Below are 13,835 nucleotides of genomic sequence, written 5' to 3'. Positions count from 1 at the left end.
ATTAGGGAAGATGAAAGTTTTTTGTCTTTCTCTGAAACCAGCTGGGGCAATTTTGGTTCCATTTTCATTCGCTCAGGTTCAGTCTGCTGAATCGGCTCAGGCTCCTCATCCGAGGCTTCACTGAAGTCACCTTGGGAACTGTGCCCGGGATTAGGGGGGTGCTTGGCCCATGGAGTCTTGCTGAAGCAGAGTTCGGACCAAAGCTGCAACAAGACAGTCACCAGTAGTCAATGGCTGAGTTCTCCTGACTGCCAGGAGAGAGAGTTTGAACAGGCCAGCTCCCTGCATTGTCTAATGTGTCAGGAAAACAGGAGACACAAATCTACCTCTCCAACCCTGACCTCTCTCATTCTCTGCAGCCTTACATTTCTTTCTTCAGGACATCTCTGCTTCAATGTCCTGCTGACATATCAGAGTTATCAAGTCCAAAACGGAACTCCTCATCTTCCCACCCAAACCCTGTCCACCCTCCGACTTTCCTGTCACCGTAGACAACACCACTATATTCCCTGTCTCACGAGCCTGTAATTTTTTCACAAGCCCATAATTTTGGCTTTGTCCTTGACTATCTCTCTCATTCAGCCCACATATTCAAACTATCACCAAATTTTGTCTATTCTACCCTCACAACTTCTATAGAATCCTTCCTTTCATCTCCATCTAAACTACTACCATGCCAATACAAGCACTCATCTTTTCTTGCCTCGACTACTACATCAGCTTCCTCGTTGACCTCCCTGCCTCCTATCTTTTCCCACTCTAGACCAAACTTCACTCTGCTCCCCGGATCACTTTTTGAAAAGCAATTCAGTCCCCATCTCCCCACTCCTCAAGAACATCCAGTGGTTGCTCAATCCGCCTCTGCAACTCCTTACCATCGGCTTTCGGGCGCTCAATCAGCTCTTTGTCCTATCTTACCTCTCTGATCACCTACTACCACCCAATCCACATACCCCATGCCTCCAATGCCAAACTACTCTCTGTACCTTGATCTCGTCTATCGCGAGGCTGACCCCTCGCATCCACGGGAAGCAATGTGGCTTAGTGGTAAGAGCACGGGCTTGGGAGTCAGAGGCTGTGGGTTCTAATCCTGGCTCTGCCACTTGTCAGCTGTCACTTTGAGCAAGTCACTTCACTTCTCGGTGCCCCAGTAACCTCACCTGTAAAATGGGGTGATTCTGAGCCCCACGTGGGACAACCTGATTACCTTGTATCTACCCTAGTGCTTAGAACAGTGCTTGGCACATAGTAAGTACTTAACAAATACCATCATTATTATTATTATGTCCTCCCTCACCCTCATATCCAACAGACCACCACTCTCCCCACCTTCAAAACCCTTCTAAAATCACATCTCCTCCAAGAGGCCTTCCCTGACTTAACTCTTGTTTCCCTAACTGGCCCTGCTCAGTACAGAGTATGCACTTCTTAGCTGCATACCCCATAAGCACATTGGTATTCACCCTGCCCCCGGCCACACGGCACATATGTACACCTCCATCCACAATTAATTTTAGTCTCTGCCTCCAGGTTGTAGGCTCCTTGTAGGCAGGGAACATGTTTACTAACTCTATTATGTTGTCCTCTCCCAAGCGCTCAGTATAGTGCTCTGCACACAGTAAACCCTCAATAATTACAATTGATTGATTGATTGATGGAGACAAGAATCAGAAGAAACCACTGAACTCTCGGGAGAGACACTGCTAGAGTTGGGGCCATCCTAATGTTCTCCCCACTCTCCTCAAAAGTCACACTCTCACCCAGATTCCAACCCAGGTCCCTGTCTAATATTCATGTTAGGAAACTGCTTCACACATAAAGTACTTCTAATCCAGGGTCTCCCCCACACCATAATTTATCTCATTAGCTTTCTTTAAAGCATCTCCTTTTGCCTCCCAATCAGGCTAATGGGCCAGTCACATGAGTCCCACAGCTGGAACAAATTGGAGCGCTCAGGAGCCAGCTGGGGACTGAAAAGTGGACAGCTGAGCATGGCAGCTCAAAAACAACCCTCCTCCTCCTCTTCTCTGAGTGGAAAATAAAAATAAAAGCAGATTGAGGAGTGAAGGATTCATTTGCCAAGCGGGTCTCTTCCGAGAGCCCTTCATCTCTGCAGAGCCCAGCCTCCTGCCCCCATCTGCAGGAGGGACCGCTCCAAGTTGGTATGTCATATCCCCTCCCCTACGTGACCTTCAGTCATGTAGAAAAGTTATTCCACCAGCCAGCCTGCTTGCCAGTCAATTTATTAATCAACCAACAAACCAGCAGAGAAGGAGGGAGAGGTGAAATTGGACCAGCACAGTTTTTCCTCTTCTTTCCCAGATCTACCAGGTGTGCCTGAATAAGGCTCAGAGTGGCTGAAGATAAAGAAGCCTGGGTGGGAGTTGGTATTTTTGGAAAGGCAGTTCATCAGCCCACAGCAACAGTGAGTACAGATTGAAAGTAACGTAAACCAGTTGGAACAAGCCTAGACAGTTTGGTTATCTTGTGTCTAGCATTCTTTTGGGTAGAGAGTTTCATGTGGGAAGGACTAGTGATGAATTATCAGGATGAAAACTAAGCAAGGGAACAATTTAGGGCAGCACTGGGTGGGCGGGGGGTGGGGGGGAAGAGAACAGTGACAGAGGCAGGAATGGTGAAGTTGTGGCTGTGTATATGCATCTCAATTATCCAGATAATTCAGTTACAAAAACTTGCCTTGGTCTTGAGTTGGTGACTTGGTGAGGTGCTCTGCTTGAAATATCCAAATAACTGAGCCCACAGTATCTTTTTTGCCCAATCATCAATAGCATTCATTGAACTCCAAACATGTGAAGAGCACTGTATTAAGTGTATTAAGTAGAAGGTACCATTCCTGCTCTCAAGCAGCTTAGTCTAATGGGGGATCATCCCCCTGTGGCAGGGGGCCTGAGAGAGGACCTTATAGGGAGATATGGAAATGTCCATGTTAGTGTTCTACCTTTCCCCTTAGGTTAAATCACTAGTACTTCTGGAATGACTGCTAAGCTTACGACACCAATATCCCAACTGGATTATTGCATCAGCCTCCTCTCTGATCTCCCATCCTGTCTCTCCCCGCTCCAGTCTATACTGCACTCCGCTGCCCAGATTATCTTTCTATATAAATGCCTTCGGCATGTCACTACCCTCCTCAAAATCTCCAGTGGTTGCCTATCAATCTCCATAGCAAGCAAAAACTCCTCACTCTTGGCTTCAAAGCGCTCCATCACCTTACCTCCTCCCACCTCATCTCCTTTCTCTCCTACAGCCTATCCCATACACTCTGCTCCTCTGCCGCTAACCTCCTCACTGTGCCTCGTTCTAGTCCCACCGTCAATGCCTGGCCTGTGTCCTATCAATAACCTGGAGTGCCCTCCCTCCTCACATCTGCCAAACTCTCTTCCCCTCTTCAAAGCCCTATTGAGAGCTCACTTCCTCCAGGAGGACTTCCCAGACTGAGCCCTCCCTTTCCCTCTGCCCCTCCTCCCCTTCCCATTGCCCCTACTCCCTCCCTCTGCTCTAACCCCTTCCCCTCCCCACAGCACTTGTGTATATTTGTATATATTATTTCTCTATTTTGTTAATGATGTGTATATATCTATGATTATATTTATTTTGATGTTATTGATGCCTGACTACTTGTTTTGTTTTGCTATCTCTCTTCCCCCTTTTAGACTGTGAGCCTGTTGTTGGGCAGGGATTGTCTCTATCTGTTGCCGAATTGAACATTCCAAGCACTTACTACAGTGCTCTGCACACAGTAAGCGCTCCATAAATATGATTGAATGAAAGGGGAAAGGGGGCAGAGTAAAGGCCTTCATAATTACAGTAGTTGGGTCAGATGATTACTATTAAAATGAGGATCAGGGTTGGGAGTGCCTAGAACAGTTCTTGGCACATAGTAAGCACTTAACAAATACCATAATTATTATTATTATTAATGGCTGCTGGTGCTGCATTGAACGAGTGAGTAGCTGCAGCCCATAAACAGTCCATGTAGAAGCGGTGTGGCTTAATGGAAAGAGCCCGGGTTTGGGAGTCAGAGGTCATGGGTTCTAATCTTGGCTCTGCCACTTGTCTGCTGTGTGACCTTGGGCGTCACTTAACTTCTCTGTGCCCCAGTTCTCTTATCTGTAAAATGGGGATTATGATTGTGAGCCCCCTGTGGGACAACCTGATGACCTTGTATCTACCCCAGTGCTTAGAACAGTGCTTGGCACATCGTAAGTGCTTAACAAATACCACCATTATTATTATTATTAAACACCTATTGTACACCATGCAGTGGTACCGTGGTCTGTCCTGAAGCCACCCTGCCTTATCCCCTTGTTTTTGATCAACGGTAGTTATTGACCCCTTACTGTGTGCAGAACATTTACTAAGCTTTTGAAGACATGATCCCTGCTCTCAAGGAGTTTCCAATCTACTGGGGGAGGCAGACATTAAATTACAAATAGGGAAAGCAGTGGAATATAAAGAGATGCGCATAAGTGCTGTGGAGGCTGGGATGAATAGCCAAGTGCTTAGAGAGTACAGACTCAAGTGCACAGGGACATAAAAGGAAGGGAGTAAAGGGTGGTAAGTTGAGAGGTTAGTCAGGGAAGGCTTCCTGGAGGAGATGTGTTTTTCTTAGGGCTCTGAAGATGGGGAGCAAGGTGATCTGCTGGATAAACCAGGGGCAGAAGGTGGAGTTCTGGGAAGGAAGGAGGGTGTGATCAAGGGGTTGAAAGCCAGAGAGATAGATACATAAGTAAATAAACTGGTGTAAGAAGAGCAAAGGGTATAGTAGTAGCCATAATAATTGTGGTATTTTTTAAACACCTACTATGTGCCAGGCACTGTACTAAGTGCTGTGGTGAATACAGGTAAATCAGGTTGGACACAGTCCCTGTCCCAGGTGGGGCTCACAGTTTCAATCCCCATTTTACACATGAGGTATCTGAGGCACAGAGAAGAGATGTGACTTGCCCAAGGTCACACAGCAGACAAGTGGCAGAGCCGGGATTAGAACCTATGACCTTTTGTCTCCCAGGCCTGTGCTCTATCCACTATGCCATGCTAGCTGGGTTGCAGTGGGAGAGTGCCTTAAAGCTGATGTAAGGGGTTTCTGCTTGATGTGGAGGTAGATGGGCAACCACTGGAGAAGGATGAAGAAAAGACGAGAAAGGAGCACATAATTCTTCCTCAGTTTAGCACTTTTTTTCTTTCTCCCTCCTGGCTTGCTCCCTCCAACTTCACAGTCTGGCTTGTACCCCTCTGCGCTGAGGAGAGGATAGCAGGGAAAGTGGTGTGTCTACCTCTGGACTGGCATAAGGAACAGGTAAGCAGTCAGGATGAGGGGTGCCCAGGGAGCTGCTTGGGCAGGATAAACCAGTCCAGCCAGCAAGTGGTAGTAGTAATAATAATAATAATAATATTAATAGTATTTAAGCATTACTATGTGCCCGGCACTCTACTAAGTGCTGTGGTGGATGCAGGCAAATCAGGTTGGACACAGTCCCTGTCCCAGGTGGGGCTCACAGTCTTAATCCCCATTTTACAGATGAGGTAACTGAGGCACAGAGAATTGAAGTGACTTGCCCAAGGTCACACAGCAGACAAGTGGCAGAGCTAGGATTAGAACTTATATCCTGGCACATGCCCAACCAATCGTATTTACTGAGTGCTTACTGTGTGCAGAGCATTGTACTATGTGCTTGGGAGAATACAGTATAATAGAGTTGGTAGGTTCCCTGCAGTCTAGAAGAGGAGACAGACTAATATAAATTATGGGTACGTATGTAAGTGCTGTGGGGCTGAGAGGGTGAATAAAGGGAGCAAATCCATTTCTTTAATCGTATTTATCGAGCACTTACTGTGTGCAGAGCACTGTACTAAGTGCTTGGGAGAGAATATAACAATAACAGACACATTCCCTGCCCACAATGAGCTTACAGTCTAGAGAGAAGACAGACATCAATATAAATAAATTAGGGATACAATGCAAGGGTGACACAGAAGGGAGTGGGAGAAGAGGAAATGAGAGCTTAGGGAAGGTCACAACAAAGTTGCAGGTCAGGTTGGGGAAGTAGGTGTGTTTTGGGTTTGTTTTTTGGGTGTGTTTTTGTTGGTTTTGTTTATTTGTGAGGTGGGGGTGCAAGATGGGTGTGAGCGGATGGTCGGTGGGCATGGGTAATAAAAAGATTAAGTGGCAGGTCTCCAGTGCAGAGTTCAGAATGGTTATGTGAAGAGGGGTCACACCCGGCCCCAGAATCCCCATGCTTGCTGCCACTGCTCTCTAAAACCCTTCTAAGATTATAACCTTGGGAGGGTGTCCTGCTCTGCCCTGAAGGGAAACAGCTGGGTCTTGGAGTGGGAAGGGGAGGACTTGGGCAGAGGACAAGATACGTGGCTAAGAGAGGTGACACCCCTCCAGGAGACTTGGAGAAAGTTGGCATGACCCTAGAGAAGAGCAGGCAGCAGCCATTAAAGGAAAAGCGAGCATTAGACAGAGCCCTGGTGACAATGAGCCACCTGAGCCCCCTAAGGCCAGTCCCGCCATCTCTTCCCTTCCAACCAGGGGCCTGCCGCCACCGCCTCTGGATCCCGATCTGTCTCCAGGCTGTTGCATAAGCAGCCCAAACGCGGGGACAAGGTGACTTTTGGAGCCGCCCCCAGCTCCTTTGTATGTGGGTAGGGGGCGCCCACACACTGTCCTTACTCCGTGTTACATAACCCCCTGCAACCATGTGCTGCTCTGCACCCCCGGCTCTCTCTACTCAGTGCTGGGAGCACAGGGCTAAAGCTGCTCTGAGCCTGGAGCTCTGTTCAGGATTTCAACCCGGCAACATATTAATATTCAGGATGAAGACTACATCACTTATGGCACTGTCCTGCACGTTCAAATGGGACAGTGCTGACCGGGATCTCTAGACATACGTGTAGGTGCAGCCGAGTAGACGGATGGGTGACTCTGTGCTCACGATAACACCGCTTCTTTGGTTTGCTGCAGAGTGGGTCACTGTGGCTCTGCCTCTTGGACCCTTGGGCTGGCGGCAGGACCCCTTTGCTGCCTCTGGGCACCCCATGTTTCTGCTGCCCATTTACCAGAAATTGGGTCTTAGCCATGCCTCTTTGTGGGAAGTTGAGTGCTCCGTGGTTCTTGCCAAAGGCAGAACTGCAGGTGGGCAGCAGTGGTGAGGCAGGGTGAATTGTAGACGTGCCGTAGCCTGGAGGTGGTTGGCAGCACTGCCCTGAGGCATTATAGTGATTATTTCATTCTCACTGCCCCAGGCCTAAAGAAGAGCAAGACAAAACTCATTCGATTGAGAACTTCTTTCTAGGTTCTCTTCCCTTATTAGAGAGTGAGTGAGTGAGTGTGTATGGTGGGGGGAGAGGGAGGGATTGGGGAAACCCTTTAGATTTAGTATTCACTTATGGTGGCCCACTGCACCCAAGACAGCACCACAGACCCTGCTCTAAGGAGAGAGGAAGGAAACTCTAGGCCCTCTGAACCATTAGACAAAGGGGGCAAGGCTGTATGGCCTAATGGCTAGAGCACAGAGCTGTGAGGCAGAAGGACCTGGGTTCTAATCCCTGCCCTGCCATTTTGCTGTGTGACTTTGGACAAGTCACTTAATTTTTCTGAGCCTCTGTTACCTCATTTGTAAAATGGGGATTGACAAGCCCCATGTGGGACATGGACTGTCCAACCTGATTAGCTTGTATCTACTCTAGTGTTTAATACGATGCCTGACAGAGTATAACAAACAAGCACTGTAAAAACAAACAAAAAACAGCCACAGGCCACCACCCTCGAAGAAGGGGTGCCCTGTGGCTGCCAGGGAGTTCACCAGGGGCCACCATGATATCCATTGTGACAGTACCACTTGCCTCTTTTTCCTGCTTAGACAGCCAATAGGATAAAAATCATTCTGTCAGGGTCAGGAGGAATAGAGCATGGGCCGAGGCCTGGACTCTGAGATCAGGAAAGAATTGAATTTGTCTCAAAACCGTGTGGCCTGGAAGTCTGAGGATATGGCTTCTAATCTCAGCTGTGCCCCTGCCAGCTGAGTGACCTTGGACAAGTCACTTAACTTTTCTGTGCCTGTTTCATCATCCGGAAAATAGGGATTCAGTACCTGTTCCTGCTAATCCTTAGACTGTGAAGCCCGAGACTGAGGGAAAGTGAGGGTGCTGATTGATGGGCTCCTTCACCATGGCTCTAGTGGTTTCATTTGGTGTTAAAGGAAGCAGATTTGGTGCTTAGAGTGGAAAGAACACAGGCCTTGGGAGTCAGGAGACCTGGGTTCTAATTCTGGCCCTGCCACTTGCCTGCTGGGTGACCTTAGGCAAGTCACTTCATTTCTCTATACCTCAGTTTCCTCATCTGGAAAAATGGGGGTGAGAGACTGGGAGCCACATGAGGAACAGGGCCTGTTTCCAATCTGCTTATTAATCCTGTTCTTAGTACAGTGCTTGGCAGATAGTAAGTGCTTTACAAATACTGCAGTTATTAATACTGAGGGGGGAGTATGCTCAGTGCTTGGACCTGCTCAGCAAGAATCTATGCTCAGCCTGTCCCAGCAGAGAGATGGTGCTCTCTTTTTCTCCTTTCCATCCTAACCGCTGCCCCCACCCACAACCACACACCTCACCACCATCACAGGCCTGCCCCAACCATTTTCTGATGCTTCCACTTCTAGGTTTGGAGGTGGAAGAAACACTTCTTTCCCAGCAGAAGCTGCAATTTCCTTCAGTGGGGAGAGGGAAAGAGTCTGAAAAGAAATTGGTCAGGAAGCTGCCCTACTCTCTTCACAAAAGGAACCCCTGAGTACAGGCCTCCAAAGTTCTTTTGGGTAACGGGCAGGATGCCATGAGGCAAGAGACTTTATTTTTGGAGCCCACTGCCTCCCTCCCGATCCTGAAGAGAGTTATTTAGCTGATGGAAAAAAACATGTAGGTTCTTTCTGTTTTGTTTTGTTTTTTTTAAAAAGCTCCAATCTTCTGCCTGGACCAGAGGCGTTTTCAGCCCAGAGTGACTTCTGAGGTCACAGTCAAAGCTTGGAGAGGCTTTTTGGACCCTGGGGACAGGGCTGGAGTGGGAAACAGCTGTCTCCCCCTGGCTCTCTACAGCAAAGTCCCTGATTCTACATGACCTGGCCTGGAGCTGGGTCATTCAATTTGACAAGACCAAGACTACCATCCTGGATTTTATTTCTGCCAATTGGTGTGCTGATTGTCAGGACCAAATCCCTCAATAAGCCAAAGCCAGTATTTAAAATTCTTAAATGAAAAACAAAAATCCACCGTACCTCCCGTCTCTTAATTGCCTTCTGAAAGCAGGAGCGATACAGCTTGTGTATAACTTTCAATTAACAGAACAACGAGCTCACACACAGCAATTTATCAAGCAAAATGATTGTTCCAAAGCAACTGCTGCAAGAGGAAAAAACAACCCTGGATGGACATTTTAATTTCAATTAAAAGGAGAATTATGCATAATCTAGAAATGGCACAAAGGACAGCTAAACCACCACCTGGCCCAGAAAATCCTCTCCAGCTAAGAGTGACTATTATTGAAGTGTGTCATTGAAAGAGGGCCAGGCTGAGTGCAGAGAAGATGTCTGGGGGTGGTGCATGGAAAACAAAGGATTAGGGAAGATTAAGCCTTTTGTGAACAAGAGAGGTGAAATGGAAAACACTTACCTGTCGCTGGCATTTCTAATTAAACTGGCACAGCGCTAGCTGCTCCGTAATTGCATTAAAGAATGTCCACTAATTTTCTCAAATGGTGACAGTTAATTAGCACTCGGCTCCACTGAGATGGAGGTGGCATAAATAGGAAGGATTATTGTAAATAATGGGCACTGCTGTACCAAGAGAACTTCTCCCTTGCTCTGGTTCTGGAACTTCAGCGTTGCCCAAGGATAGTGGATCAGACAAAACACAGTTCTCACTAACCCGGGAATGGTGCACTGGCTTTCCTGCTCAGTAGGCAGGGCTGGACTGGGGGAATAGGGGTTTTCTGCTACTTCTATTTTGCTTTTGATGTTGTTTGATGGATCGATCTTGATGTCTTCACTTCTTATGTTCATGAGTTGTCTTTACAAGGGCATTGTCTTTCCCCACAGATTGTAAAATCTTTGAGGGCAGAGACTTTTCTTCTCCAATTGCAATATCATTGCCCCGGGGCTTAGTCCTGCACACTATGTTTATTTCAAAAATGCATAATGGATTCTCTTCCTTGGGACCAGACGAGAAGAATTTGGGAGTCAGGAGCTAGGCTTAAAGGAGCAGGGCCACTGTAGCCACTGAACTGAAGGAGCAGCCATCCCAGATTCACTGCTCTCAAAAGTCATCCTGTCAGCATTTCTTTCTCCTTCCCTCCACCCCCTGCTCTGCTGGCACCTCAGGTGTTCAGTAGGGGAGCTCTTAGTATAGTGCTCTGCACACAGTAAGCGCTCAAATACGATTGGTTGATTGAAGCATGCACTCAGAAGCTGGGTCAGGCATTCTCTAGGAAGAGTGGGAGGATGCCCGGCTTAACTTCCAAGAGCATGTTTCTCTTCCAAATACCGTGTGGTGCCAACAGAATGGGGGGCTCTGACCTGGGGTCTCCCCAGAGCCTTGCCTCATCAATGAACCAATGGCATTGACCAAACACTTAGGGCATGCAGAAGCCTGTACTAAGCACTTGGGATAGCACAATCCAATAAAGTTGGTAGATGTGATCCCTGCCCTCAAGGAGCTTACAGTCTAGTGGAGGAGTTTACAATGGCTTCATCTCCCCTTCTCACAGGCCCCCCAGGCTTCCTTTTGGGGACTGAGGGAGGGCACCCAGCCTGTCCAGCAGAGAAAATAGTTCTTTTCTTGAATGCTCAGAAACCTGGCTCCTGGCTCTATGGGCATCATTCCAGGGACACCAGGTCCCCCTTTGTTCAGCTTGGAAAAAGGGTGACTGAACTGTCTTTGAAGGGCTTTTATGAGGAAGAATGTTGACTGTGTCCTTTAGATGACTGAACATGAGGAAATGGGCTGAAATTACAGTAAAAGAGAGTTTGGCTAGACACAAGAAAGCACTGCCTGACTATTGAGGGGATAAAACATTGGAACAGGTTATCAAAGAATGTTATGGAATCTCCTTTTCTGGAGTTTGTTTTAAAAAAGAATAAACACCTAACTGCCATGAATGAGGAGACTGGGATGGACAACCACAAACCCAGAGGTCAGAAGTCAAACAGAGGAATGGGGGTGGCGGGGGGAAGAGAAGTTGGGAGGATAGAGGAAAATGAATTATGGGTCACACTGGTGGCCCCCACCTTCATGGTAGTTCTTTAATGAAACATAGCAAAGCCTCAAGCTATATCAGCTCTAATCTGAGACATTTTTGCTATTTCCCGTTGCCTATGCTGAAATACTTTCCATGACTTGGAAGAAAAAATATACTAATGAAGAGATAGCCTCTAGACTGTAAGTGCCTTGTAGTCAGGGACAGTGTCTACCAACTCTTAGATCGTATTCTCCCAAGTGTTTAGTACAGTGATCTGCACAAAGTAAGCACTCGGTAAATACCACTGAGTGGTTGATAGCCAGGCGCCACCTCTTGCGTGCGTGTAACCCATTTGCCAAGCCAAGAGCCTTGATCCACAACTCTAGAAAAGCTGATGAACGCAGCCAGTTCGGGGGAGACCCATACAGTATTCAACTGAAGGCAAGGGATATAAGTTGTTATCAATCATATTTGAGTGCTCACTATGTGCAGAATGCTGTACTAAGTGCTTAGGAGAGTACAACAGAATTAGCAAACACATTCTCTGCCCATAACAAGCTTACCTTCGGTCTAGAGGATGGTTGCTAAGTGACGCTTAGCAATAATAAGCATCAATAGCATGCACACTGACTTCAGAACCACTATTTTTGTTTGTACAGGCACCAAAATCAATCAAGAGTATTTATTGAGTGCTTGCCATGTGCAGAGAACTGTACTAAGCCCTTAGGAAAGTACCATAGAATTAGTAGGTATGATCCCAGCCCTCAAGGAATTTACAATCTAGTGAGATAGGTGGATGAACACAAAGATATGTACATAAGTGCAGTGGGGTGGGTATGAGCATTCAGAGTACTTAAGGGGTGAGAAAGTGCTGAAATGGCAGTGATATGTAGGGTGGGCAGAAGAGAGATTAATCAGGGAAAGCCTCCTGGAGGAGATGTGATTCAGGAAGCAGGGCTTTGAAGATGGGGAGAGCAGTGGTCTGCTGAATTTGAAAGAACAGTGAATTCCAGGTAAGAAATAGGGTGTGAGCAAAAAGTTGGCATCACATGGGTTGGTAAGAGTTCGGTGGCAAAGCGAAGCGTAGACTGGAGAGGGGGAGAGACTGGTGGCAGGGAGGTCACCAAGGAGGCTGATGCAGCAATCAAATTGGAGAATGACAAATGCCTGGACCAGCTTGGTGGCAGTTTGGATGGCATGGAAGAGTCGGAAGCTAGAAATGTTGTGGAGAAAGAACCTACGGGTTTTGGCAACAGACTAAATGGGGTTTCTGAAAGAGGGGAAGGACTCAAAGTTAGGGCCTTAAGAAATGGGGAAGCTGGTGGTGTTGACTAATGGGAAAGTTGGAAGGAGGAGAGGATTTGGGAAGGAAGATGAGTTCAGTTTGGGACATATTGAGTTTGAGGTTCCAGTGGGACAGCCAGGTAGAGATGTTCTAGTCCTAACACTGATGTTTTCTCAAATTGACCACCTGTCCTGAACTGTTCTCCCACATAGGACAGAGAAGAGTGTTGGGTGGTGAAGGAAGGAAACTTTGATGCAATCTCTGCTGAAGGTTCTTCCTTCCCCCACCCCCCCCAACCCCACCTTCCCTCACCCCCAAGAGCTTGATCTGTTTGATGGGGAGATGATATGTCCAGGGGACACCTGTGGTTTTAGGATTTATGTCCACCACCAACCCCCTTTCTCAAATTCACAACTCACTCCACAACACCTCATTCTGAAATCAAATTTTGATTTTAAAGATTCTACCTGGGAGATTGATTAGAGCTCTTCTAATAATAATAATGTTGGTATTTGTTAAGCGCTTACTATGTGCCGAGCACTGTTCTAAGCGCTGGGGTAGACATAGGGGAATCAGGTTGTCCCACGTGGGACTCACAGTCTTAATCCCCATTTTACAGATGAGGGAACTGAGGCACAGAGAAGTTAAGTGACTTGCCCACAGTCACACAGCCGACAAGTGGCAGAGCTGGGATTCGAACTCATGAGCCCTGACTCCAAAGCCCGTGCTCTTTCCAATGAGCCACGCTGCTTCTTCTCTGAGCAGAATAGAAGCTACACTTACCCGGGCAAAGTAAAGGGGAGAAGATGTGGTATACTGGAAAGAGCCTGAGATTCAGAGGACCTGTGTTCTAATCCTGACTGTTGCATAACCTTGGGCAAGTATTAATAATAATTATTATTATGGTACTTAAGCGCTTACTATGTGCCAGGCCCTATATTAAGCGCTGGCATAGATATAGGCAAATTGGGATGGACACAGTCCCTGTCCCACATGGGGCTCACAGTCTCGATCCCTATTTTACAGATGAGGTAACTGAAGCACAGAGAAGTGAAATGATTTGCCCAAGGTCAAACAGCAGACAAGTGGCTGAGCTGGGATTAGAACCCATGACCTTCTGACTCCCAGGCCCATGCTCTATCCGCAACGCCATATCTGTGCCTCAGTTTCCTTGGGTAAAATGGGGCTGTTCTCCCTCCTACTTACACTGTGAGCCCCATGTGGACAGCGACTCTCTCTTACCTAATTAACTTGCATCTATCCCAGCCCTTGGTTTGATCAACCATATTTATTGAGTGC

General features: G+C 47.3%; 1 long non-coding RNA gene across 1 annotated transcript; it reads left to right on the top strand.

Moving 5' to 3' along the window:
- Nucleotides 1-2,069: 2,069 nt before the first annotated feature.
- On the top strand, nucleotides 2,070-9,729 carry LOC114806579. The gene is made up of 4 exons (XR_005659543.1): nucleotides 2,070-2,162; nucleotides 2,323-2,425; nucleotides 5,241-5,320; nucleotides 8,976-9,729. It is a non-coding gene; the product is annotated as an uncharacterized LOC114806579 (long non-coding RNA).
- Nucleotides 9,730-13,835: the final 4,106 nt, after the last annotated feature.

The sequence above is a fragment of the Ornithorhynchus anatinus genome, chromosome X1 (assembly GCF_004115215.2).
Source record: "Ornithorhynchus anatinus isolate Pmale09 chromosome X1, mOrnAna1.pri.v4, whole genome shotgun sequence".
NCBI lineage: Eukaryota > Metazoa > Chordata > Mammalia > Monotremata > Ornithorhynchidae > Ornithorhynchus > Ornithorhynchus anatinus.
This window is presented reverse-complemented; position numbering and strand designations above follow the sequence as displayed.